General features: G+C 46.6%; 1 protein-coding gene across 1 annotated transcript in view; it reads left to right on the top strand.

Moving 5' to 3' along the window:
- eps8l3b (EPS8 signaling adaptor L3b) overlaps positions 1-25,979 on the top strand; it is a 92,872-nt gene that overhangs the window by 596 nt on the left and 66,297 nt on the right. The gene's annotated exons all lie outside the window — the stretch shown is intronic.

The raw sequence follows: 25,979 nt of genomic DNA, 5'->3' as shown, positions 1-25,979 counted from the left end.
TGAGGGAGTGCCGTCTTTCGGATGAGACGTTAAACCGAGGCCCTGTCTGCTCTCTCGGGTGGACGTAAAAGATCCCACGGCCACCATTTTGAAGAAGAGCAGGGGAGTTCTCCCTGGTGTCCTGGGCCAATATTTATCCCTCAATCAACATCACTAAAACAGATTGTCTGGTCGTTATCACATTGCTGTTTGTGGGAGCTTGCTGTGCGCAATTGGCTGCTGCGTTTCCTACATTACAATAGTGACTACACTTCAAAAGTACTTTGACTGTAAAGCGCTTTGGGACATTCTCATGTGGTGTAAGGTGCTATAGAAATACAAGTCTTTCTTTTATTTTCTATGGTGTGTGTGTGTGTGTGTGTGTGTGTGTGTGCGTGTGTGTGTGTGACATACCGCTGTGAAAGGGGGATAATATTGCCTGATGCACCGCTAACATACCAATTCTGCCATTTGTTCCCCTTCCCCCAGAAGGCGCTGACTCTTTGTTGGGATCTGTTGCCGCAGTGAAAGCAGAATTGGGAATGGATTTGAAATGGTCCTGGGGAGAATCTTCTGCTGACTCATTATTCAGACTCATTGGGTCAAAGTCAGAGGCCTATAATGTTGCCAAAAAGAGTAGTAAGCCTGAGGATTGGGAGGATTTTAGAATTCAGCAAAGGAATTAGTATTAGTAAAAAAAATTGTACTGGAGAAATTAATGGGACTGAAAGCCAATAAATCCCCTGGACCTGATGGCCTACATCCTAGAGTTTTGAAAGAGGTGGCCATAGAGATAGTGGATGCATTGGTTGTCATTTTCCAAAATTCCATTGATTCTGGAACGGTTCCCGCGGATTGGAAGGTGGCAAATGTAACCCCACTATTTAAGAAAGGAGGGAGAGAGAAAATGGGGAACTACAGACCAGTTAGCCTGACATCAGTAGCAGGGAAAATGCTAGAATCTATTATTAAGGATGTGGTAACAGGGCACTTCGAAGATAATAATAGGATTGGGCAATCAACATGAATTTATGAAAGGGAAATCATGTTTGACAAATCTGTGAGAGTTTTTTGAGGTTGTAACTAGCAGAATAGATGAAGGGGAACCAGTGGATGTGGTGCATTTTGGATTTTGAGATGGCATTTGATAAGGTGCCACACAAGAGGTTATTAAACAAAATTAGGGCTCATGGGATTGGGGGGTAATATACTAGCATGGATTGAGGATTGGTTAATGGACAGAAAACAGAGAGTAGGAATAAACGGGTCATTTTCGGGTTGGCAGGCTGTAACTAGTGAGGTACCGCAAGGATCAGTGCTTGGGCCTCAGCTGGGAGGATGTTTCCCCTGGCTGGGGAGTCTAGAACCAGGGGTCACAATCTCAGAATAAGGGGTCAGACATTTAGGACTGAGATGAGGAGAAATTTCTTCACTCAGAGGGTGGTGAATCTGTGGAATTCTCTACCCCAGAGGGCTGTGGAGGCTCAGTCGTTGAGTATATTCAAGACAGATCGATAGATTTTTGGATATTAAGGGAATCAAGGGATATGGAGATAGTGCAGGAAAGTGGAGATGAGGTAGAAGATCAGCCATGATCTTATTGAATGGCGGAGCAGGCTCGAGGGGCCGAATGGCCGACTCCTGCTCCTATTTCTTATGTTCTTATGCTGTATGTGGGAGCTTGTTGTGCGCAAATTGGCTGCTAAACACAGCTCCATCTACACACACATCTCTTTTTGATTATAAATCTTTGCTGAAATAGCACAGCTGTACAATTGCGTTTAAACACTGGAAGAAAGCAGCTTTCATCAAGGATTAACAACAGAAAATGCTGGAAAAACTCAGCAGGCCAGGCAACATCCATGGAGAGAAATTAGAGTCGACGTTTTGGGTTTTGACCCGAAACGTTGACTCTATTTCTCTCTCCACGGATGTTGCCTGGCCTGCTGAGTTTTTCCAGCATTTTCTGTTGTTATTTTGGATTTCCAGCATCTGCAGTATTTTGCTAGCTTTCATCAAGGTGTGTTCGAGCTGGCAAATGATTGTATCCAGGTAACGCATTGGGTGCAAAGGTCACTTATGCAATAACCTGGAGGAAATGATAAGTGAAATTTCACACTGTCATGGGAAAAGCCCCACAGTATTCCATTAACTCTTTGTCTGCTACAGGCAGATTTTACAGTGTTTCCAAATAGACTTACAGATTTCAACAAACTAAAGGCTAATAGCCCCTGAACTCTCCAGATAAGGGGGAACCAGCGGATGTGGTGTGTTTGGATTTTCGGAAAGCATTCGAGGAGGTGCCACACAAGAGGTTATTACACAAAATTAGGGCTCATGGGATTGGGGCGTTATATACCAGCATGGATTGAGGATTGGTTAACGGACAGAAAACAGAGAGTAGGAATAAACGGGTCATTTTCGGGTTGGCAGGCTGTAACTAGTGGGGTACCGCAAGGATCAGTGCTTGGGCCTCAGCCATTCACAATCTACATCAATGACTTAGATGAGGGGACCAAATGTAATGTATCCAAGTTTGCTGACGATACAAAGCTAGGTGGAAATGTAAGTTGTGAGGAGGATGCAAAGAGGCTGCAAAGGGGATATAAGTGAGTGGGCAAGAACATGGCAGCTGGAATATAATGTGGAGAAATGCGAAGTTATCCACTTTGGTAGGAAAAATAGAAAAGCAGAATATTTTTTAAATGGTGAGAGATTGGGAAATGTTGGAGTTCAGAGGGACCTGGGTGTCCTTGTACACGAATCACTGAAAGTTAACATGCAGGTACAGCAAGCAATTGGGAAAGCAAATGGTATGTTGGCCTTTATTACAAGAGAATTTGAGTATAAGAGTAAAGACGTCTTACTGCAATTATATAGGGCCCTGGTGAGACCACACCTGGAGTATTGTGTACAGTTTTGGTCTCCTTACCTAAGGAAGGATATACTTGTCATAGAGGGAGTGCAATGAAGGTTCATCAGACTGGTTCCTGGGATGGGGGGATTGTCCTATGAGGAGAGATTGAGTAGACTAGGCCTATATTCTCTAGAGTTTATAAGATTAAGAGGTGATCTTATTGAAACATATAAAATTCTTACAGGGCTTGACAGGGTAGATGCAGGGAGGATGTTTCCCCTGGCTGGGGAGTCTAGAACCAGGGGTCACAGTCTCAGAAAGTTAACATGCAGGTAGAGCAAGCAATTAGGAATGCAAATAGTATGTTAGCCTTTATTACAGGTGTCGGCCATTTAGGACTGAGATGAGGTGAAATTTCTTCACTCAAAGGGTTGTGAATCTTTGGAATTCTCTACCCCAGAGGGCTGTGGAGGCTCAGTCGTTGAGTATATTCAAGACAGAGATCGGTAGATATTAAGGGAATCAAGTGATATGGGGATAAGGTGGGAAGATGGAGATGAGGTAGAAGATCAGCCATGATCTCATCGAATGACGGAGCAGGCTCAAGGGTCCGTGTGGCGGAGCAGGCTCGAAGGGCCGTATGGCAGAGCAGGCTCGAGGAGCCGTATGGCGGAGCAGGCTCGAGGGGCCATGTGGCGGAGCAGGTTCAAGGGGCCGTATGGCCGACTCCTGCTCCTATATCTTATGCTCTTATGTTTTCCCTCCATCCAGAGTCTGACTGAGACCTGCATTTAATATATTAACAATATAAAAAAGACAGGTGAGGTGGTAAGCCTGGGCCTTGTGAACTTCAAACGGATTTGTTGAGCCTTGCCCCTCAATCTACCCCACCGATTATACAAGGATACACACGACCCAGTTTAATTTATTGATTTCTTTCTGCTCGGTTTTCTCCCTCTCCTCTTCTCATGGCCATGACTCCTGCTGGGGAAACAGGTCCCAAGGAGGGCGACAGCTCTCCAGTACCTTGCCTAAGTATCCAGTCTTCATGTGTGAGTGCCCCATCAACAGTGGGTGTTTGGCAGACAATTTGAGCGTGGCAGGTATTAGCTGTCAGCTCCAACTCAGTGGGTAGTGCTCTTAACCTCTGAGTCAGCAGGTTGTAGGTTCAAGTTCCTTTCCATGAAACTTGAGCACAAAATCTAGGCTGACACTCCAGTGTAGTACTGAGGGAGCACTGCACTGTCAGAGGTGCTGTCTTTTGGATGCGATGTTAAACCGTGATCCTGTCTGCCCTCGCTGGGAATAAGCATTAAATAACCCTGTAACAATAGGGCGATAGTGTAAAAGGGGCGAAATCACTCTTGATTTTAGTTTTCATTGAGCCAATATCGCCTGTCTTATGCCATCACCCAAAGTCAAAATGTCCTCCAATGCCTCTTCGAAACTGACATGAATCAGTCATTCATGAAAGAAAGACTTATGAAATAATACTGGGTGGCCTGCGGGTGGCGCTGTCCAGGGAGAGTATAAATACTCGGGCACGGGCCCAGCTTGCGCAGGACATTCTTAACAGGAACTAGTGAAGGACACAACTAGACCTCCATGTTGTAAAACAGTTGATTAAAGCTTTGTTTAACGCTTAGACCAAGTGCCTAGTAGTTTTCTTACGTCAGAAACCAATCGCTCAGTTAAAAAAAATTTCTGCCTCAAAGCTCGTGTGTAACAATTAGTGAGAGGAAGTGCCTTCTGACCGATGCCATTCATGCCCCCCAACCAATCTGCTTCTGACAGGCTGCAATCCCACCATCCAAAGGTTGGACGTGGCTGACACTGGCGGCTTCCAAAAGTGGGAAAAGCTGATGTGTTTTTCTTGTAAAATGCTGACTGACTCAGATTAAAAAGCTGAAGTAAGAACATAGGAAATAGGAGCAGGAGTCGGCCGCATGACCCCTCGAGCCTGCTCCGCCATTCAATGAGATCATGGCTGATTGTCGACCTCAACTCCACTTTCCTGCCCGACCCCCATATCCCTAGATTCCCTTAGTGCGCATAAGAATATAAGAAATGAAGAGGCACCTGGACTTCAACCTCTTAATCTGCAGTCAAATGCTCTACCACTGAGCTATACCCCCCTCTCACATTTCAAATGAGGATTCATTCGGGACGGAAGGGGCTAGAAGATATGCTACAGCTAAAGAAAGCCTTGGTTAGACCACACCTGGAGCACTGTGAGCAGTTCTGGGCACCACACCGTAGGAAGGATTGCCTTGGAGGGAGTGCAGCGTAGGTTTACCAGAATGATACCCGGACTTCAAGGGTTAAGTTACAAGGAGAGATTACACAAATTAGGGTTGTATTCCCTGGAATATAGAAGGTTAAGGGGTGATTTGATCGAAGTTTTCAAGATATTAAGGGAAACTGTTGTGTATTTTGAATGTGTATTAGAATTGTCGCACATGGGATACCATAGTGGTGATTTGCAATGCACTATGGGAAATGTAGTGCATTGAGTGAAGAAGCACATTGTAAATAAAATGGCCGTTAACTAAACTCTCCACCCCGGAGTCCTTCTTAATTGTTATATAGGTAAAACCCCTTGAGACACAACAGAAACTGATAGAGAGAAACAATCTCCGCTGGTTGGGGAGTATCAGAGACTAGGGGACATAGTCTAAAAGTTAGAGCCAGGCCTTTCAAGAGTGAAATTGGGAAACACTTCTACACACAAAGGGTGGTAGAAGTTTGGAACTCTCTTTCGCAAACCACAATTGATGCTGGGTCAATTGTTAATTTTAAATCAGAGATTGATAGCTTTTTGTTAACCAAAGGTATTAAGGGATATGGGGCAAAGGCGGGTATATGGAGTTAGGTCGCAGATCACCCATGACCTCACTGAATGGCGGACCAGGCTCGAGGGGCTCAATGGTCTACCCCTGTGCCTACGTTCCTCTGGACGTTTGGCATGTTAGGGAACGAGCAAGTGACCGGGGAAGAAAGATGGTGAGAAAGATGGCACTGGCTGTGTGCTTGGGGACGACCTCTGTCCAACTACATCCCACAATTTCTCTCACTGGAGCCACTAGCAGGTTTAGAAGTGAGAATGGGGAGAAGTAACAGAAAGCCCAGTCTCGTGTTTAATACACCCGTGCTGTAACCACTCTTAAAAAAATAGCGACTTTTTCTGAATTAAACCGTTTAGATTGGCTCAACACCACGGTCTCAAGGGCAACTAGGCCTTGCCAGCAACGTCCACATCCCAAGAATGAATAAAAAAAAGATAACATTTATTGCTGTTTTATTCATTTATTTTTATTGAAGGTAGGAGCTGTTTAAGTGGTGAATCAATGTAGAGGGATGGAACCTTGTCATCACTGATAGCTCCTAGAACAACTACGACATGAATTAAATGATTTGTAATGGCACTTTCCCAATAGTTGCCTTCTCCCCAGTATCAGAAGGATGCTCCTTACTGCAGCAGTGTGACAGTTCCATTTCCCGCAGCCCTCCTTGTAGACTAAGTCTGATCGCCAACTTGTGGCCACTTTTGTGATATGATCTTGTTCTCTTTAGGCACTGGGGTAGGCACTGACACGCCCATTGCAGTCAGGAGAGGTATCGGGGGCTGGATCAACTTTGGAGTTGGATCAGAACCCTGGCCTCAGAGAGGACAACAACAACAAATTGCATTTATATAGCGCATTTACCGTAGTAAAACATCCCAAGGCGCTTCACAGGAGCGATTATTAAACAAAATTTGACACCGAGCCACCTAAGGAAATATTAGGGCAGGCGACCAAAAGCTTGGTCAAAGAGGTAGGTTTTAAGGAGCGTCTTTAAGGAGGAGAGAGAGGCAGCGAGGCGGAGAGGTTTAGGCAGGGAGTTCCAGGACTTAGGGCCCAGGCAGCTGAAGGCACGATGGTGGAGCATAGAAAATCGGGGATGTGCAAAAGGCCAGAATCATTGGAGCGCAGAGATCTCGGAGGGTTGTAGGGCCACAGGAGATTACAGAGATAGCGAGGCCATAGAGGGATTTGAAAACAAGGATGAGAATTTTGAAATCGAGGCGTTGCCGGAGCCGGGAGCCAATGTCGGTCAGCGAGCACAAGGGCAGCATGGTGGCATAGTGGTTAGCACTGTTGCCTCACAGCGCCAGGGACCCGGGTTCGAATCCGGCCTCGGGCGACTGTCTGTGTGGAGTTTGCACATTCTCCCCGTGTTTGCGTGGGTTTTCTCCGGGTGCTCCGGTTTCCTCCCACAGTCCAAAGATGTGCAGGTTAGGTTGATTGGCTATGATAAATTGACCCTTAGTGTTAGCGGGATTAAATACGTGGGGTTACGGGGATCGGGTGGGATATGTGTCGGTGCAGGCTCGATGGGCCGAAATGGCCTCTATCTGCACTGTGTGGTTTCTGTGATTTCTGTGATTTCTGTGATGGGTGAACGGAACTTGGTGCGAGCTAGGTTACGGGCAGCAGAGTTTTGGATGCGCACGAGTTTACGAAGGGTGCAAGGTGGGAGGCTGGCCAGGGAGCCAGGGCTTAAAGGATGATCTCATCCAGTATATAGCACTGTCTCATTATTACAGTGTAATGGGCAGATGCTAAAGACAGGGGAAGGTCTCACTTTATTTACTCGGTGTGTACAGTGACAAAACAAAAGAAAAGAAAGAAAGAGGGAAAGAGAGAAAGAAGGAAAGAAAGAAAGGATTTGCATTTTCCAGCGCCTTTCTCTCTGCCTCACTTCCCCCCCCCCCCCCCACACCGCCCCCCAACCCTGTCAGTACAAGTATGATAGCAAAATACTGCGGATGCTGGAAATCCAAAATAACAACAGAAAATGCTGGAAAAACTCAGCAGGCCAGGCAACATCCGTGGAGAGAGAAATAGAGTCAACGTTTCAGGTCGAAACCCTTCGTCAAGACTGAAAAAACACAGGAAATGAAACAGATTAAAAGGCCAGTTTGGGGGCTGGGAGAGAACAAAAGAGAAGTGAAGAGACATTAAGAGGTATTCAAAACGAGACGAGATGGTGATAGGACTAAAGAGACAAAAGACGGCTCTAGATGAGGTGTGAAATGCGCTGGCAGAATGGGAGACAGCTGCCATGTGGGAGAGAAAAAAAGGGGGAAGGACCAAAACAAAGGTGTGGATAAAAAATATATATAAAAATGTAATAGGGGCCGAGGTTATGACCTGAAATTGTTGAACTCGATATTGAGTCCAGAAGGCTGTAAAGTGCCTAATCGGAAGATGAGTTTTTTTTGTGTCAGTACAAGGTCCAGTCAAGGGGTGGCCCAAACCATGTAAATGGCCCAGGACGGGAAACGTCGGAGATCTTGAGCACAACGCAATTTGGTTGGCGGGAGGGGGTGGGGAGGAAGCAGAAAAATTCTTTATTGTCTGGGGCAGACCCTGTGATATGGGAATGATGGGGGTACTGAACGGTGTGAATCTTTTCAGATGGGAATCATGTTATCTGACTGAACATCAGGCACTGGGTGTGCACTGTGTTACTGGTGCAATAGAAACCTAATGATGCTGTGGAAGGCGGAGTTCTGCTTGTTCCTGACAAAGCATAACTTCAAGAACTGATAGCACTGCAGCCTCCTATTGAATGGTCACATGATGGCTGTAGAGACCCAAACAAGGAGAAAATTCCTCTTCAGAGCATGCTATTCAGATCAGTATATACTGGACATCGGGAGTTAATTCAGATCAGTATATACTGGACATCGGGAGTTAATTCAGATCAGTATATACTGGACATCGGGAGTTAATTCAGATCAGTATATACTGGACATTGGGAGTTAGTACAGGGCCTTGGTGAGACTGCACCTTGAGTATTGTGTGCAGTTTTGGTCACCTTACCTGAGGAAGGACGTTCTTGCCATGGAGGGAGTGCAGCGAAGATTCACCAGGCTGATACCTGGGATGGCAGGAATGACGTATGAGGAGAGATTGTGTCGATTGGGCTTATACTCACTGGAGTTTAGAAGATTGAGAGGGGATCTCATCGAAACCTATAAAATTCTGTCAGGTCTGGACAGACTAGATGCAGGAAGGATGTTTCTGATGGCCGGGGAGTCCAGAACCAGGGGTCATAGTCTAAGGATAAGGGGTAAGCCATTTAGGACTGAAATGAGGAGGAATTTCTTCACCCAGAGAGTGGTGAACCTGTGGAATTCTCTGCCACAGAGGGCGGTGGAGGCCAGTTCATTAAATATATTCAAGAAAGAGTTGGATATATTTCTTGAGGGATCAAGGGATATGGGGAAAAGGCAGGGACAGGGTACTGAATTTGGATGATCAGCCATGATCACATTGAATGACGGAGCAGGCTCGAAGGGCCGAATGGCCTACTCCTGCTCCTATCTTCTATGTTTCTATGTTAACTCAGATCAGTATATACCGGACATTGGGAGTTAATTCAGATCAGTATATACTGGACATTGGGAGTTAATTCAGATCAGTATATACCGGACATCGGGAGTTAATTCAGATCAGTATATACTGGACATTGGGAGTTAATTCAGATCAGTATATACCGGACATTGGGAGTTAATTCAGATCAGTATATACTGGACATTGGGAGTTAATTCAGATCAGTATATACCGGACATTGGGAGTTAATTCAGATCAGTATATACCGGACATTGGGAGTTAATTCAGATCAGTATATACTGGACATTGGGAGTTAATTCAGATCAGTATATACTGGACATTGGGAGTTAATTCAGATCAGTATATACCGGACATTGGGAGTTAATTCAGATCAGTATATACTGGACATTGGGAGTTAATTCAGATCAGTATATACCGGACATCGGGAGTTAATTCAGATCAGTATATACCGGACATTGGGAGTTTATTCAGATCAGTATATTTTTAATTAATTCACAGGATGTGGGCATTGCTGGCATGGCCCACATCCCTAATTGCCCTTGAGAAGGTGGTTGATGTGCCACCATTTCAGAGGCAGTTAAGGCTGTGGGACTGGAGTCACATGTGGGACCAGATGCGTTTTTTCGATAATCCAGTAGTTTCGTGGTCACCATTACTAGCTTTTTTTTAATTCCAGATTTATTTATTCAACTAACTGAATTTAAATTCCCCCTCTGCCGTGTTGGGATTTGGAATTCCTGTCCCCAGGATCATTAGTCTAATGCTCTGAATTACTAGTCCAGTAACATAACCACTATGCTACCGTACCCCGGGCACGAGGAGTTAATTCAGATCAGTATATCGGGCACGGGGAGTTTATTGTGACCGGTATACAGAACTCTGGGGGGAGGGGAGTGGGGCGCGTGGATTGTGGTGTTTCAGTTGCTGCCCTGCTGGAGATTTAATCAAACCCATATAAACAGTACTGAGAGAATCTTAGCTGCTCCTGTGTACAGGGTAACACTTTCATGACAGAGTTTTAATAGCTTACTCAGTAGTGAGAATTAATTCAATACCAGACATCTTCCAGGCTCCAGATTCTCCAATGTAAACACAAATTGCTCCAAACTGGAGCTGTTTTAGAACTGGGTTGCTATTCAACCTGAGCAAGTTGTACATTAACGCCATAATTAAAGTCAATCATTAACTACGCGGAGACATGGAAACCAGGCAGGTTGCTGGTTAAAGTTCGAAACTCAGTGCAGTATAAAGAGCTTGTGGCTAAAAATACAGAGCTCACTTCAGCGAATATCAGAAACGATCTTTCTTCAGAAATAGCTGGGATCAACACAACACTTTCTGCCTGTGTCAAGTATAATTTATTTTTTAATGGCATTCGATAGGATTTAAAGATTGGCTTTAGAAATCTGTGGGGGAGAAATTGGGTTGGTTTGCGCCTCTTGTTAGCGCCCCCCCGGGGACAAACTCCTAGCACCCGGGCGTGGCGCCGTTAACGCCTCCCGCGAATTTCAGCTGGAGGTTAGCGGCAGCGGTAGTTGGTAGCGCCCCTGTGGCGCTGCGCCGCCAGCAATGACATAATCATCGTGCGCAGCGTCCCGCTCGCGCCCCAGCTGCAAATTTCCCTTATGCCCCCTGATCTATCGCCGGACGGGGGCGTTCTTACAGTGGCGGCAGCGCAACCTAAAGGGCAGGTGTCGGGCGGCCATTTTTATTTTGGCCGACTGCCAGCACCTGCCCCCCCCACCTTCCCCTTTTTTATGCGGGGTGCCGGCCGCGATTGCTCAGCCCGGCGCTTCCCTTAAATGCCAGGCTGTTTTCCCGGCATCCCGCTCCCCGGTGGTCCAGCAGCCATCCGGTGCGCGCAAACCTTCAATCAGGGGAGGGAGGCCTGCAATGACGAGATGCTATGTGCTGACACCCGTGGCGCTGTTGCACGTAGCGCCGCGAACTTCAGTAGTAGCGCCCCAAGCAGGAAGGGGGAGCGCTTTCCTGTAATGCTCCACCTCCTGCTTGGGGCGCTACTACTGAATTTATGGCGAGGGGGCGCAAACTTTCTCGGGGCACTAAAACTTTTCTCCCTGTATGTTTAAAGGAGTCCCAGGCCTTGGTTCTCTGCCTGATTTTCGTGGCTCCAGGGTGTAACTCAATTGGAGTGCTTGAGCCCGCCAGTATTAGTTAAACAGTCCTGACCCCAGAAACGTTGCTGAGGTCAAGGACACACGTCGGCAGCAAGACGGAAGTCCTGCTCCCCCACCATCATCCCATCCCTCACCTGCCTCACTCCCCACCTCATCGACCCGCCGTAACTCCCCATCACCCCGCCCCACCCTTCGCTCCTCCTCAGAAGTTGATGGCCTAGCAGAGGAGCCAAGTGATGTAAAAATACTACTGAGCGTTTGGGTTGAGTCTTTTTACATCAATTTAATCAACTGTTTCAAAACCAGGAGATTCTAGTTACATCACTAGTTCCTGGTTACAGAAACATCCTGAGCAAGCTGGGCCCACGCCCGAGTATTTATACTCCTTGGACGGCGCCACCAGCTGGCCGCCCAGTGTTACTTCATGAGTCATGATAAGATTCATGACACCAAGCTCCTTTTGCCTCTGCGTGGGCCACGATGTGAGACTGAGCAGATCCATCCACACTTCCAATGAGACCTGGCTTGACTTCTTAGTCAGTACAGCAATACTAACAACATCAACTTGCATTTATATAGCGCCTTTAATGTTGTAAAACGTCCCAAGGCGCTTCACAGGAGCGGTTATCGAAACAAAATTTGACACCGAGCCACATAAGGAGATATTAGGGCAGGTGACCAAAAGCTTGGTCAAAGAGGTCGGTTTTAAGGAGAGTCTTGAAGGAGGAGAGAGAGGCGGAGAGGTTTAAGGAGGGAATTCCAGAGCTTAGGGCCCAGGCAGCTGACGGCATGGCCGGCAATGGCGGAGCGATTAAAATCGGGAATGCTCAAGAAGCCAGAATTGGAGCAGCACAGAGGTCTCACAGCTCAGAGATCTAGGGCTGGACCTAGATTAAAGTTTCCTCGGTGGCTAGTTGGTCTCTCATTGAAATACTAATGTATTCTAAATTGGCAGGGGTGGGAGGAGTAGACAAAGCTGTTGGCCCTGAAATTCTTGTTGGGATTTCTCTCGCTCTCCATAGGGAGATGATGGAGACCCAACGTGAAAATGGAAGAACTGTAAAATTTCGGGGCTATTATATTTAATGCTGACCCAGCAGGGGATACGCTTGGGGTGTAAGGGAGATAGTTAATGGCCCAGAAATTCGGGTCTCCACGGGTGAGTACGCACGGGGTACTCGCCCGTAGGCCCAATGGAAGTGCCGGTTTCCTGCATGCACTGCGCATGCGCGGGAAACCAGCACTTCTGTTCCCCTGAAAGAAGGGGTTCAGAGTTCAAATGCGTGCGCGGGAGAGGCAGCGCGTGCGCATCGAACTTGCGTTTTTTTTGCAGGTTTTCCCGGGAGGGTAAGTCTCCAGAATTTACACATTTAAAAAGCAGTCGTAAGGCCTGCTTTTTACAAGGTAAGTGGTGAATTAATTAAAATTAAAACATTTTTTCCACAGGTTTATTATTTTTAAATACTTTAAAGAAAGGTAAGTTTATTTTTAGCCCCGTTAGAAAATAAAATTATTTTTTTCAAAAATTTAAATTATTGTTTAAAATAGTTATTTCATGTAATTTATAGTTTATTTAAAAAATGTGATTTAAAATTTTTTTATTTGAAGATATAGTGATGTTTTGGGGCTCGTAGTATTTCTAAGTTTGACAGCACTTCCTGTCAAACTTATGAATGAAGCTCCCCATGGCCCACGTGATCCCAGGGGATGCATCGAACTAACTGCGCCCCTGGGATACGCAAGCACTGCACGCCAGCAGTTGGAGCAGGCCCAGGATTGGAATTCCACGGGGGCCCACAGCTCAACGGCCGGCGCAGTAGGTAAGTGCAGGTCGGGGGCTTACACCCGCGGGACGCCCCCAACCCGAATTTCTGGGCCAATGTTTCAATATTATGCCCTGGAACATAAAAGGCTCCATTTGGTATAACGGGACTGTCCCAGCAATTCAATTTTAATTCAGCTCACTTGTGAAGTTGAACACTCAGGTAGACCCAGGTATTGCATCGCTCACATAAGCCATCACCTTGGGTAGTCTATGAAAGTTGGTTTCATCACATGTCTTGTACATTATTGGACAGTATATGAAATAAATCCTAAGGTGATTGACATGAATCAGTCATTCATGAAAGAAAGACTTATGAAATAATACTGAGCAGCCTGTGGGTGGCGCTGTCCAGGGGGAGTATAAATGCTCAGGCATGGGCCCAGCTTGCGCAGGACATTTTTAACAGGAACTAGTGAAGGACACAACTAGACCTCCATGTTGTAAAACAGTTGCTTAAAGCTTTGTTTAACGCTTAGACCAAGTGCCTAGTAGTTTTCTTACGTCAGTGATAGTTTAGTTTTATTGGTTTCTAAGCATTTGAACCAACCAGTATCTTTTCTGTAATTATCTGCCATGTAAATAAATCTGGTTAGTAGTTTTAGCCTGATCTGATAATGTGACATTTACCACCTTTCAGAGTAGACAGGAAAATTTGGTAGGCATTTCACATGATTTTAGGGGCATTTAGGAGTAATTGTTAGTCCTGTGCATGCTAGCCCATTTATAGAATCAAAGAACAGTGCAGCACAGAAGGAGGCCATTCAGCCCATCAAGTCTGCACCGGCTCCTTCAAAGAGAAATCCAGTTAGTCCCACTCCCCCTGCTCTTTCCCCTTATCTCTTCATTTTTTTCTCCTTCAAGTATTTGGCCAATTCCCTTTTGAAGGCTACTATTGAATCTGTATCAACCACCCTATCAGGCAAAGGTCCTCTACCAACCTGCCCCCGCCACACAGTACTGCCCCCCGATTATCAAAATCCACAACGAGGCCTTGGACAACGTGGACCACTTTCCATACCTTGGGAGCCTACTGTCAACAGGGGCAGACGTCGATGACGAAGTCCAACACTGCCTTCAGTGTGCCAGTGCAGCCTTCAGTTGCCTGAGGAAGAGAGTGTTTGAAGACCAGGACCTCAAACCCGGCACCAAGCTCATGGTCTACAGAGCAGTAGTGATACCTGCCCTCCTGTATGCTTCAGAGACATGGACCATGTACAGCAGGCACCTCAAAGCACTGGAGAGGTACCACCAATGCTGCCTCCGCAAGATCCTGCAAATCCATTGGCAGGATAGGCGCACCAACGTCAGTATTCTCGCTCAGGCCAACATCCCCAGCATCGAAGCTTTGACCACGCTCGATCAGCTCCGATGGACAGGTCACATCATCCACATGCCCGATACGAGACTCCCAAAACAAGCGCTCTACTCGGAGCTCTGACAGAGGAAATGCTTCAAGGACACCCTCAAAGCCTCCTTGAAAAAGTGCAACATCCCCACTGACACCTGGGAATCCCTGGCCCAAGACCGCACAAAGTGAAGGGAAAGCATCCGGGATGGCGCCGAACACCTCGAGTCTCTTTGCCCCACCTCGAGTCTCTCTGTATCCACTCTATCAAAACCTTTCATAATTGTAAAGACCTCTGTTAGGTCACCCCTTAGCCTATTCTTTTCGAGAGAGAAGAGACTCAGCCTGTTCATCCTTTCCTGGTGCTAATCTTTCCCATCAGGCAAAGTGGCACAGAAAATAATCTATCTACGCAACATTGTACTTTGCATTGTGGAAAAAAAAGCAGTTCAATGCTGCTTTGGGAATGGGCACATAAAACCAATCACGTGCCACACTGATGCTGAGTGAGGCGTGTGGGGACTTCCTGAGGAGCAGTGTGACAACAAGAGAGAAGTGCAGAGTAACTGCAGCTGTCAGCGCTGGGACCACACACATCTACTTTCGTTTTTGGCACCTGTTATGTTTTTTTAAAACATAATTCCTGCCCCTGTCTGTGTGCGAGTGGACGCAACAATAGCTGCACCTCCCTCTGTGTTCCAAGATTAATGGACTAGCAATGAGTCACACGATGCTGACAAGTATTTCATGAATTTGATGGAAGCTGTGTGCATTCATGTAACCCATGACAAATATCACTTTGCTCATTAATTACTTTCTCAGTTTTTAGTTTGTTCCCCAGTAGGTACTATGTCCAACAAAAAGCATTTGTTCAGCTGTTCTGTAATAATGGTGTTTGTGACAAGTGAACTGTATCACATTAATTAAAAGTGCTGACATAAATAGAACTATGATGATGAGTTAGCGGGTTGTACCGAATAGGACTGAGTGTCCCAGCACTGACTGTGTGTAATAGGACTGAGTGTCCCAGCACTGACTGTGTGTGTAACAGGACTGAGTGTCCCAGCACTGACTGTGTGTATATAACAGGACTGTGTGTCCCAGCACTGACTGTGTGTGTGTGTGTGTGTGTGTGTGTGTAACAGGACTGAGTGTCCCAGCATTGACTGTGTGTGTAACAGGACTGAGTGTCCCAGCACTGACTGTGTGTGTGTGTGTGTAACAGGACTGAGTGTCCCAGCATTGACTGTGTGTGTAACAGGACTGAGTGTCCCAGCACTGACTGTGTGTGTGTAACAGGACTGAGTGTCCCAGCACTGATTGTGTGTGTATAACAGGACTGAGTGTCCCAGCATTGACTGTGTGTGTAACAGGACTGAGTGTCCCAGCACTGACTGTGTGTATAACAGGACTGAGTGTCCCAGCACTGACTGTGTGTGTAACAGGACTGAGTGTCCCAGCACTGACTGTGTGTGTAACAGGACTGAGTGTCCCAGCACTGACTGTGTGTGTAACAGGACTGAGTGTCCCAGCACTGACTGTGTGTGTGTAACAGGACTGAGTGTCCCAGCACTGACTGTGTGTATAACAGGACTGAGTGTCCCAGCACTGACTGTGTGTGTAACAGGACTGAGTGTCCCAGCACTGACTGTGTGTGTAACAGGACTGAGTGTCCCAGCACTGACTGTGTGTGTGTAACAGGACTGAGTGTCCCAGCACTGACTGTGTGTGTATAACAGGACTGTGTGTCCCAGCACTGGCTGTGTGTGTAACAGGACTGAGTGTCCCAGCACTGACTGTGTGTGTAACAGGACTGAGTGTCCCAGCACTGACTGTGTGTGTGTATAACAGGACTGAGTGTCCCAGCACTGACTGTGTGTGTAACAGGACTGAGTGTCCCAGCACTGACTGTGTGTATAACAGGACTGATTGTGTGTGTATATAACAGGACTGAGTGTCCCAGCACTGACTGTGTGTGTGTGTAACAGGACTGAGTGTCCCAGCACTGACTGTGTGTATAACAGGACTGATTGTGTGTGTATATAACAGGACTGTGTGTCCCAGCACTGACTGTGTGTGTGTGTAACAGGACTGAGTGTCCCAGCACTGACTGTGTGTATAACAGGACTGATTGTGTGTGTATATAACAGGACTGTGTGTCCCAGCACTGACTGCGTGTGTGTGTAACAGGACTGAGTGTCCCAGCACTGACTGTGTGTGTGTGTAACAGGACTGAGTGTCCCAGCACTGACTGTGTGTGTGTGTAACAGGACTGAGTGTCCCAGCACTGACTGTGTGTGTGTGTGTGTAACAGGACTGAGTGTCCCAGCACTGACTGTGTGTGTGTGTGTAACAGGACTGAGTGTCCCAGCACTGACTGTGTGTGTGTGTAACAGGACTGTGTGTCCCAGCACTGACTGTGTGCCGTCACTTTGGGCATCCATGGTGACCTTTGACAACCCACCACATTCTCAGGCGTAATGTCAGCTTCCACATGTAAACTGATGGCACCCAGCTCCACCTCTACCTCCTCTGTTACTTATCTGCCTCTGCTCTTATCGCAGTCCATCTGCCACAGAAAAGCTCATACATGCCTGGGTCACCTCCAGTCTCCAATATCCCAATGATCTCCTGGCCAGCCCCCCTCCCTAAACTTTAGCTCATCCAAATCTCTGCTGTCGGATCCTCACGCCCCACTATGCCCCACCCACCAACCAACCACCCTTGCTCTCACTCCCTCTTCCCCAACATCTCAGATTTTAAGTTCTCCTCCTTGTGTTTAAATGCCTCACCTCCCCTGGTATCAGCGAGTTCCTGCATTGCTAGAATCTCTCCACCCCCTTCCCCCTGAGCGCAGTCACCAATAGCTCTCCTCCCTGTCCCCAATGTGGTCCCGTTAAGCGCAGGCGCCGTATGACGGAGGGCCATGAGTGAGCTCTGCGGACCAGACGCTGCTCTAGTGGGTTGTTGGTGACTTTGCATTGATAGATGGAATTCTGGTTGGCGCTCGGTGCAGGGTGAGGCCTTTCCATCGGATTGACTTTTCTGGCTCTGGAGCCATGCTCTCCACCCCTGCCGTTTCACACCCAAACACCCCAATTAAAATGGAATAATTAGGAACCAAATGGCCTGGCGATTTAGACACTAGTGTTTCACCTCTAGGACCCGGGTTCTGAGACTGCTGTGTTCTGGCTGTAAATGTAAGCCGTGCCTCAGTGGGTAGCACTCTGGCCTCTGAGCCAAAAGTTTGTGGGTTCAAGGCCCACTCCAACGACAGACCAATTAAATACATATTTTGGTTCTGTCTTCACAAAGGAGGACACAAATAACCTCCCAGAGATGTTGGGGAACATAGGGCCTGATGAAAGGGAGGAACTGAAAGAAATCAGTATTTGTAGGGAAATGGTGTTAGAGAAATTGATGGGATTGAAGGCGGATAAATCCCCAGGGCCTGATAATCTACATCCTAGGGTAGTTAAGGAAGTGGCCCTAGAAATAGTAGATGCATTGCTGGTCATCTTCCAGCATTCGATAGAATCTGGAACAGTTCCCGTGGATTGGAGGGTAGCTAATGTTACCCCACTATTCAATAAAGGGGGTAGAGAGAAAATGGGGAATTACAGACCAGTAAGCCTGACATCGGCAGTGGGGAAAATGCTAGAGTCCATTATAAAAGATGTAATAGCAGAGCACTTGGAAAACAGTGACAGGATTGGACAAAGTCAACATGGATTTACAAAAGGTAAATCGTGCTTGACTAATCTACTGGAATTATTTGAGGATGTAACTGGTAAAATAGATAAGGGAGAACCAGTGGATGTGGTGTATTTGGACTTCCAAAAGGCTTTCGATAAGGTCCCGCATAAGAGATTAGCGTGTAAAGTTAAGGCACATGGGATTGGGGGCAAGGTATTGACTTGGATAGAGAACTGGTTGGCAGATAGAAAGCAAAGAGTTCGAATAAACGGGTCTTTTTCCGAGTGGCAGGCAGTGACTAGTGGGGTACCGCAGGGATCGGTCCGTGGACCCCAGCTATTCACAATATATATTAATGATCTAGACGAGGGAACTAGATGTAATATCTCCAAGTTTGCAGATGACACAAAGCTGGGTGGGCGTGTGTGCTGTGAGGAGGATGCTGAGAAACCCCAGTATGATTTGGACAGGTTGGGTGATTGGGCAGAAGCATGGCAGATGCAATATAACGTGGATAAATGCGAGGTTATCCACTTTGCCGTCAAAAACAGGAAGGCAGATTATTATCTGAATGGCAATAGATTGGGAGAAGGGGGAGTGCAATGAGACCTGGGTGTCCTTGTGCACCAGTCGCTGAAGGTAAGCATGCAGGTACAGCAGGCGGTTAAGAAGGCAAATGGTATGTTGGCCTTCGTAGCGAGAGGGTTTGAGTACAGGAACAAGGATGTCTTGCTGCAGTTGTACCGGGCCTTGGTGAGACCACATCTTGAGTATTGTGTGCAGTTTTGGTCGCCTTATCTGAGGAAGGATGTTCTTGCCATGAAGGGAGTGCAGCGAAGATTCACCAGGCTGATACCTGGGATGGCAGGAATGACGTATGAGGAGAGATTGGGTCGATTGGGCTTATACTCACTGGAGTTTAGAAGAATGAGAGGGGATCTCATTGAAACTTATAAAATTCTAACAGGACTAGACAGCCTAGATGCAGGAAGGATGTTCCCGATGGTCGGGGAGTCCAGAACCAGGGGTCACAGTCTAAGGATAAGGGGTAAGCCATTTAGGACAGAGATGAGGAGGAATTTCTTCACCCAGAGAGTGGTGAACCTGTGGAATTCTCTACCACAGAAGGCCGTAGAGGCCAATTCATTAAATATATTTGTAGTGGCGCTTCATGACTCTTACAATATTCAAGAAGGAGTTGGATATATTTCTTAAGGCTAAAGGGATCAAGGGATATGGGGAGAAAGCAGGGACAGGGTACTGAATTTGGATGATCAGCCATGATCTCATTGAATGGCGGAGCAGGCTCGAGGGGCCGAATGGCCTACTCCTGCTCCTATCTTCTATGTTTCTATGTTTCTATGACATGAGAGCATAAACTAGACTGACGCTCCCAGTGCAGTGCTGAGGGAGTGCTGCACTGTCGGAGGGGCCATCTTTCGGATGAGACGTTAACCCCATCTGCCCTCTAAGGTAGACGTAAAAGATCCCATGGCATTATTCAAAGGAGGAGCAGGGGCTGTTCTCCCCTCAATCAACACCTAAAACAGATGATCTGGTCATTTATTTCATTGCTGTTTGTGGGACCTTGCTGTGCGCATATTGGCTAACGACACACACCCTGTGTAGGGTCACACGTGAGGCTTGGCTACTTGGGTGAGATACTGTTAAGCTGCCAGTAATAACCACACCCAACCATAACTCGCAGTGTGAAAAAAAACCTTATCTCCTCTCTGGTTCTTTTGCCAATTACTTTAAATCTGTGTCCTCTGGTTACCGACCCCCCTGCCAGTGGAAACCTTTTCTCCTTAGTTACACTATCAAAACCCTTCATAATTTTGAACACACCTATTAAGTCTCTCATTAACCTTCTCTTCTCTAAGGAGATCAATCTCAGCTTCTCTCATCTCTCCACATAACTGAAGCCCCTCATCCATGGTACCTTCAATTAGCCAATCAAAAAACAAGCTGCTGATGAAACTGCATGGTATTTCACTCTCTATGTAAATCTTACATCTGTGTCCACTTCCTGTGAATTTTCTCTAGTGCTGTATATATTACTACGTCCACATTCCATCTTTTGGATGAGACATTAAACCGAGGCCCCGTCTGCTCTTTCAGGTAGATGTTAAAGATCCCACGGCACTATTCAAAGAAGAGCAGGGGCGTTCTCCCCGGTGCCCTGGCCAATATTTATCCCCCAATCAACATCACTTCTTCTTCTTTCGTATGGTAGTAGCAAAGAAAATCAAATGTCAATATCAATATGTCACTAACATCGCAAAAATAGATTATTTGGCCATTGTCTCATTGCCGTTTGTGGGAGCTTGCTGTGCGCAAATTGGCTGCCGCGTTTCCTACATTACCACAGTGACTACACTTCAAAAAGTACTTCATTGGCTGCAAAGTGTTTTGTGATGTCCTAAGGTTGTGAAAGGCGCTATAGAAATGCAAGACTTAATTTTTTTAAATATTGGTAACTCCCAATGTAAGGTTGACATACTGTAATTAAACCCTCCCGCCAGTAGAGGTGCTGCAATTGTTTCCATTATAAATGTGGACATAGGAATTTATAAATGGAAATATAAAAACAAGGACAGAACCTATGATGTTAACATGGTGGACTGAATTACGTCTGGACACCCTGCCCCCTAATGCCACTTCACCCCATGCCCACGTTTGCTCTTGACTCCCCATGAGTAATGCCACAGGAGCTCGACTAGGTATATATTAAACAGGCTTGCGTATGGCATGCACTTACTGAATGGGTCACACTCACTTCCTGTCACACTCCAAGCAGCCCCCTTTAACCTGCCCTCACATCACCAAGAGCAGTGGCACCGGAGATCTGCAAGTTATGACTAAAACCACACTAACCCTTTCCATCAGGCGTAAAGTCACTTTGCACTTTCTTAGTTTACCATCACTCAGACAGACTGCAGCATCTTCACTGTTGGCCCAATTGAGACTAGCTAACTCGGCTAGGGATTAAACTTGGCAGCTTCCTGACTCAGCACCACACCAGATGGTCTATTCACTGAGTAAATCATCTGGGAGCCCAATTTAAATTGATTTACTGGAGTGAAGTGAGAAAGGTTCACTAATCTATAAACATTCAGTTTAAGGTACAGTGTTGGCATGGTAATGTACATCTCAAAATAGTTGGTCATGTTTTGCCATAGAGGAGGCTGTTAAAAATGCATCAACACAGAGATAAATATCTGAAGTATGTACTGATAAGGTTCATTAAGGAAAATGGAGCCTCCCTTTGGTGTCAGCCTTGGCTTAGTAGAACTCGCGCCTCTTGAGTCAGATTGTTGTGGGTTCAAGTTCCACTCTAGGGACTGAGCACATAAAGCTAGGCTGACACTCCCAGTGCAGTGCTGAGGGAGTGCCACACTGTCGGAGGTGCCGTCTTCCGGCTGAGACATTAAACCGAGGCCCCGTCTGCCTTCTCGGGTGGATGTAAAAGATCCCATGGCACTATTTCGAAGAAGAGCAGGGGAGTTCTCCCCAGTGCCTTGGCCAATATTTATCCCTCGAAAAGATTATCTGGTCATTATCTCATTGCTGTTTGTGGGACCGTGCTGTGAGAAAATTGGCTGTCACGTTTCCTACATTACAACAGCGTAATGTACTATTAGTCGTGCAAGTTCCTTCTTTCTTTATTTTGCCTGAACAGTCTGTAATACAAAGAGACTTACTTCTTAACATCATGGCGCGGTACAATATTCGAACTGAGAAACTCATTGTACATTAGCAGCACTCAGTAGAACACACTCTACAATGGAGCCTTGTGGTGAGATATACAATGGGATTTGAAACACAAAAATATTATTAATTGTTGCATGCAACTCAATAAAAACCCACAACAATCTGACTCCGAGGCGAGAGTTCTACTGAGCCAAGGCTGACACCAAAGGGAGGCTCCGTTTCCCGGTAAACACAGAACATCTGCTGCTGCACAGCCAGATTGAAGGTCATCACGAGTTCATTGATGCAACTATCATGTTGCTTGCGGAATGAACCTTATCAGTACATACTTCAGATATTTATCTCTGTGTTGATGCATTTTTAACAGCCTCCTCTATGGCGAATCATGACCAAATATTTTGAGGTGTATATTACCATGCCAACACTGTACCTTAAGCTGACTCAGTTTTTCTGCAATGATTTAAGTGATTAAATATTTAAACTTGCAATGGGAAAACAGAGGCGGTAGTTTGAGTGTGTGCGCGTGGGAGTAGGTTGCCATTTGCCTCAAGCCTCAATCAGCTCTCGAACTTTATAGCACCAGCTCTCAAAGTCCGATAGGCATTTTCCTGCCCTTTCCAAACTCCTTTCAACACTTTTTTCTCTTTTCAAATTATTTACCCCTTTTTCTTTTAAAGGCTGTTATGGATTCTGCTTCCATCTCTATTTTCTGTCGAGTAGTGCATGTCCTAACAGCGTATTAAAAAAGAAATCTCTGAATCTATTTCTTCACTTGGAACCCCCAAAAAATGTTCCCTCGAATGTTTATTTGGGCCGTGCGGCTTTTACTGCACTATAGGTGCATAAGTGCCAATTTCTCCCCTCCTCTCGTGAAGGTGTTGATGTAAAAAGACTACTGAGCTCTTGGTTTGCGTATAAAACAAGGCTTTAATCAACTGTTTCACAACCAGGAGATTCTAGTTACATCACTAGTCCCTGGTTACAGAAACATCCTGAGCAAGCTGGGCCCACGCCCGAGTATTTATACTCCTTGGACGGCGCCACCAGCTGGCCGCCCAGTGTTACTTCATGAGTCATGATAAGATTCATGACAGGTGTCTTCTCCCATTCTCTGATGTTGGCATTGCCCATTGCTAATTGCCTTCTTCTTGAACCGCTGTAGGTTTGATACAACTGAGTGGCTCGCTAGGCCACATCAGAAAGCAGTTAAGTGTCATCCCCGTTGGTGTGGGACACAGGTCAGATGTAGGCCAGGTCACGCAAGGGCGGCAGGCTCCCGTCCCTAAAAGGACATTAGTGAACCAGTCAGGTTTTTGCGACAATTCGACAGCTTCGTGATCACATTTACGGATAAAAGCCGGTGATCCGGCTGCTCCATAGCAATTTGCGGCCATGCAGCTTAAAGGGAACATTGAATGCAAGGTGGATGTCAGATGATTGGGCTCTATGGGTTGGATTTTCATTGAGGTGGCGGGCAGGAGGCGGGACTACAACTTTCGGGGTTGTAGTCCCGCCTCCATCAAGTTGTAGCCAACCCACCGATTTTGACTTGATTGACCTTGTTGAGCCCGCCTAGCGGGCTCAGCAGGCCAATTAAGGACCACCTGGCAACAGGTGACATCACAGATTGACATTTCATCTGTCAAGACCTTTTGACAGATGAAATATCAGCGTTTCACAGCTGGTTGAAACTGTCAAACACTGACAATCTGTACTCCAAGTTAATTCCTTCCTCTCAGGATGATTTAGAGATCTCTCCGGAACAGAAAGCTGAATGCTGCAACTTTTGACAGATCGTGGCCATTCTGCTTTCTGTGCCGGTGAGATGAGGGACTCCTGAGACCTGAAGGAAGGAAGGCTGTAAAGGTAAGTACATGTAAGTAAAACGTATTTAAACACTTTACACACACCAAACACACTTACCTTTGCACTCATGCACACATCAGTCACCTGAACACCGGACATCTCGACCCCTCCAAGCCCTTCATCCCTACGGTCCGCCTCCTCTAACTTGGCGTGGTTTGGAGCCGTCGGGAATCCCACACTTCAACATTAAAAATAGGGATTAGGCTAAAAACTGTCTGTTAACTACCTGTTAACAGGCAGTTAATTGGCACTAATCCCCTTCCTGCCTCGGGGAGGCGGGTCCCCGTGCGGGGCGGGTACCCGCCTCCTTTGAAAGTCGCATGGAGGCGGGCTGGGGGCGGGATGGGTTCGTGCCCCCCCGATTTCGGGATTTTAACCCCCCACACGCCTCCAATCCCGACTCCACAGCCCAATGAAAATCCTGCCCTATTTCTCTTCCTGATTGAGAAAATCTGCCTGTCCGAGGTCTGTAAGGTAAATGATGTGGGTCTGCTGCCTACTGAGGCACTGAGACCCACCTAAAGAGAGGTCCTTCACCATCCAACAGTGCGGCACTCCCTCAGTAACGCATTGGAGTGCCAGTCTAGATCTTGTGCTCAAGTCTCATGGAGGGGGGACTTGAACCCACAACCATTCTGACCTAGCGGGGGGGCGAGAGTGCTACCCACTGAGGCAAGGTTGACCCCTCAGGCTGCTGCAGTTTCCTGGAGAAAAAAAAAACCCAGCACATCCGGCTCCTCTGAAGGTAACAGGAACACCAGAGGCCAGAATAACATCGGCAGGACGACCTGCATTCACTGTGTCACTAGTGCATCATAGTATGCAGAGTGTGACTCAGAGCCCGATTCTGACCAGGAGCTGAGATATTTCTTTTCTTGTCAGGGGTTAGTTTCAGGTCAGAGCCTAAGAACCCATCCATTGGTGATCCCAGGATAAGATGATCCCCAAACCAGATTTTCCACTTACTTTGCTGTTGCTCACGCAGCTCCAAGGGTCACCTCAGCAGTCCCTGGAGAGCAGTGGCAAGTGGACCTCTTTAAGACCAGTTTAAAGCTCACTACTGATGGGACTAATGCACTGCCACTTCTGACAACTTCGAGCAGTGCTGCCCCAAACTAAGGACAAAAATGGTGCTGCTTGGAGTGGGTTTGAGGAGGAAGGGTGAGACCTCTTTCCTATCCACTCTATCTAGGCCCCTCATAATTTTTAACACCTCAATTAAATCTCCCCTCAGCCTCGTAGCCCCGTAATGAAGAACAATAAAACCATCACAAAAGTCATTCAAATAAACACTGGCATAGACCCGTTGGGCCGAAAGGCCTGTTTCTGTGCTGGAAATACTATTGTAATATGTAATAGACCTTTGGGTCTTGCTTTCATCCAGTTTTGGTTGCCTAGCCTTGTGGTGCTTATGCATCTGTGTGATCCCCTAAAATCTCATTGGCCAGAAAGGGTGTATGTGGGGTGACGTAAGAACACTACTCGGCACTTGGTCGAAGCGTTAAACAAAGCTTTAATCAACTGTTTTACAACATGGAGGTCTAGTTGTGTCCTTCACTAGTTCCTGTTAAGAATGTCCTGCGCAAGCTGGGCCCGTGCCCGAGTATTTATACTCTCCCTGGACAGCGCCACCCGCAGGCCACTCAGTATTATTTCATAAGTCTTTCTTTCATGAATGACTGATTCATGTCAAAGGGTGTGGGGCGGGAGGGGGGAAGGGGGGAGGCTGGGTACCAGGACCAATGGGCTAAATGAAAAGCAAAAATTTGCAAGGCTATGGGGAACGATCAGGGGAGTGGGACCAATTGGAGACCTCTTTCAGAGAGCCGGCAGGGGCACGATGGGCCAAATGGCCTCCTTCTGTTCCGTACGATTCTACGATGTGTAGGCCAGTGATGTACATTTGCTCGCTGGCCAGTTTCTACATTACCCAGCCATTCAGTTATGTATGTTGGTCAGAAACAAAGTCACTAACTGTGACTTGAAAAGTATACGTTTATATGTTGTTCTGGGCTTTCTGAAGTAGTTCTTTAATAAGTCAACATAAGATTAATTAAATGATGTCTTCACCCATCCCCCAAAACCCATATTTACCTGCAATATTTACTCCAATACCATATTTACCCACTGTCACTAGTAAACAGTCTCAGTCTGA

Source organism: Somniosus microcephalus, chromosome 18, assembly GCF_052327205.1.
Source record: "Somniosus microcephalus isolate GS21.2 chromosome 18, FLI_Smic_1.0, whole genome shotgun sequence".
NCBI lineage: Eukaryota > Metazoa > Chordata > Chondrichthyes > Squaliformes > Somniosidae > Somniosus > Somniosus microcephalus.
The sequence above is the reverse complement of the archived record's forward strand: the minus strand, read 5'-3'. Positions and strand labels throughout refer to the sequence as shown.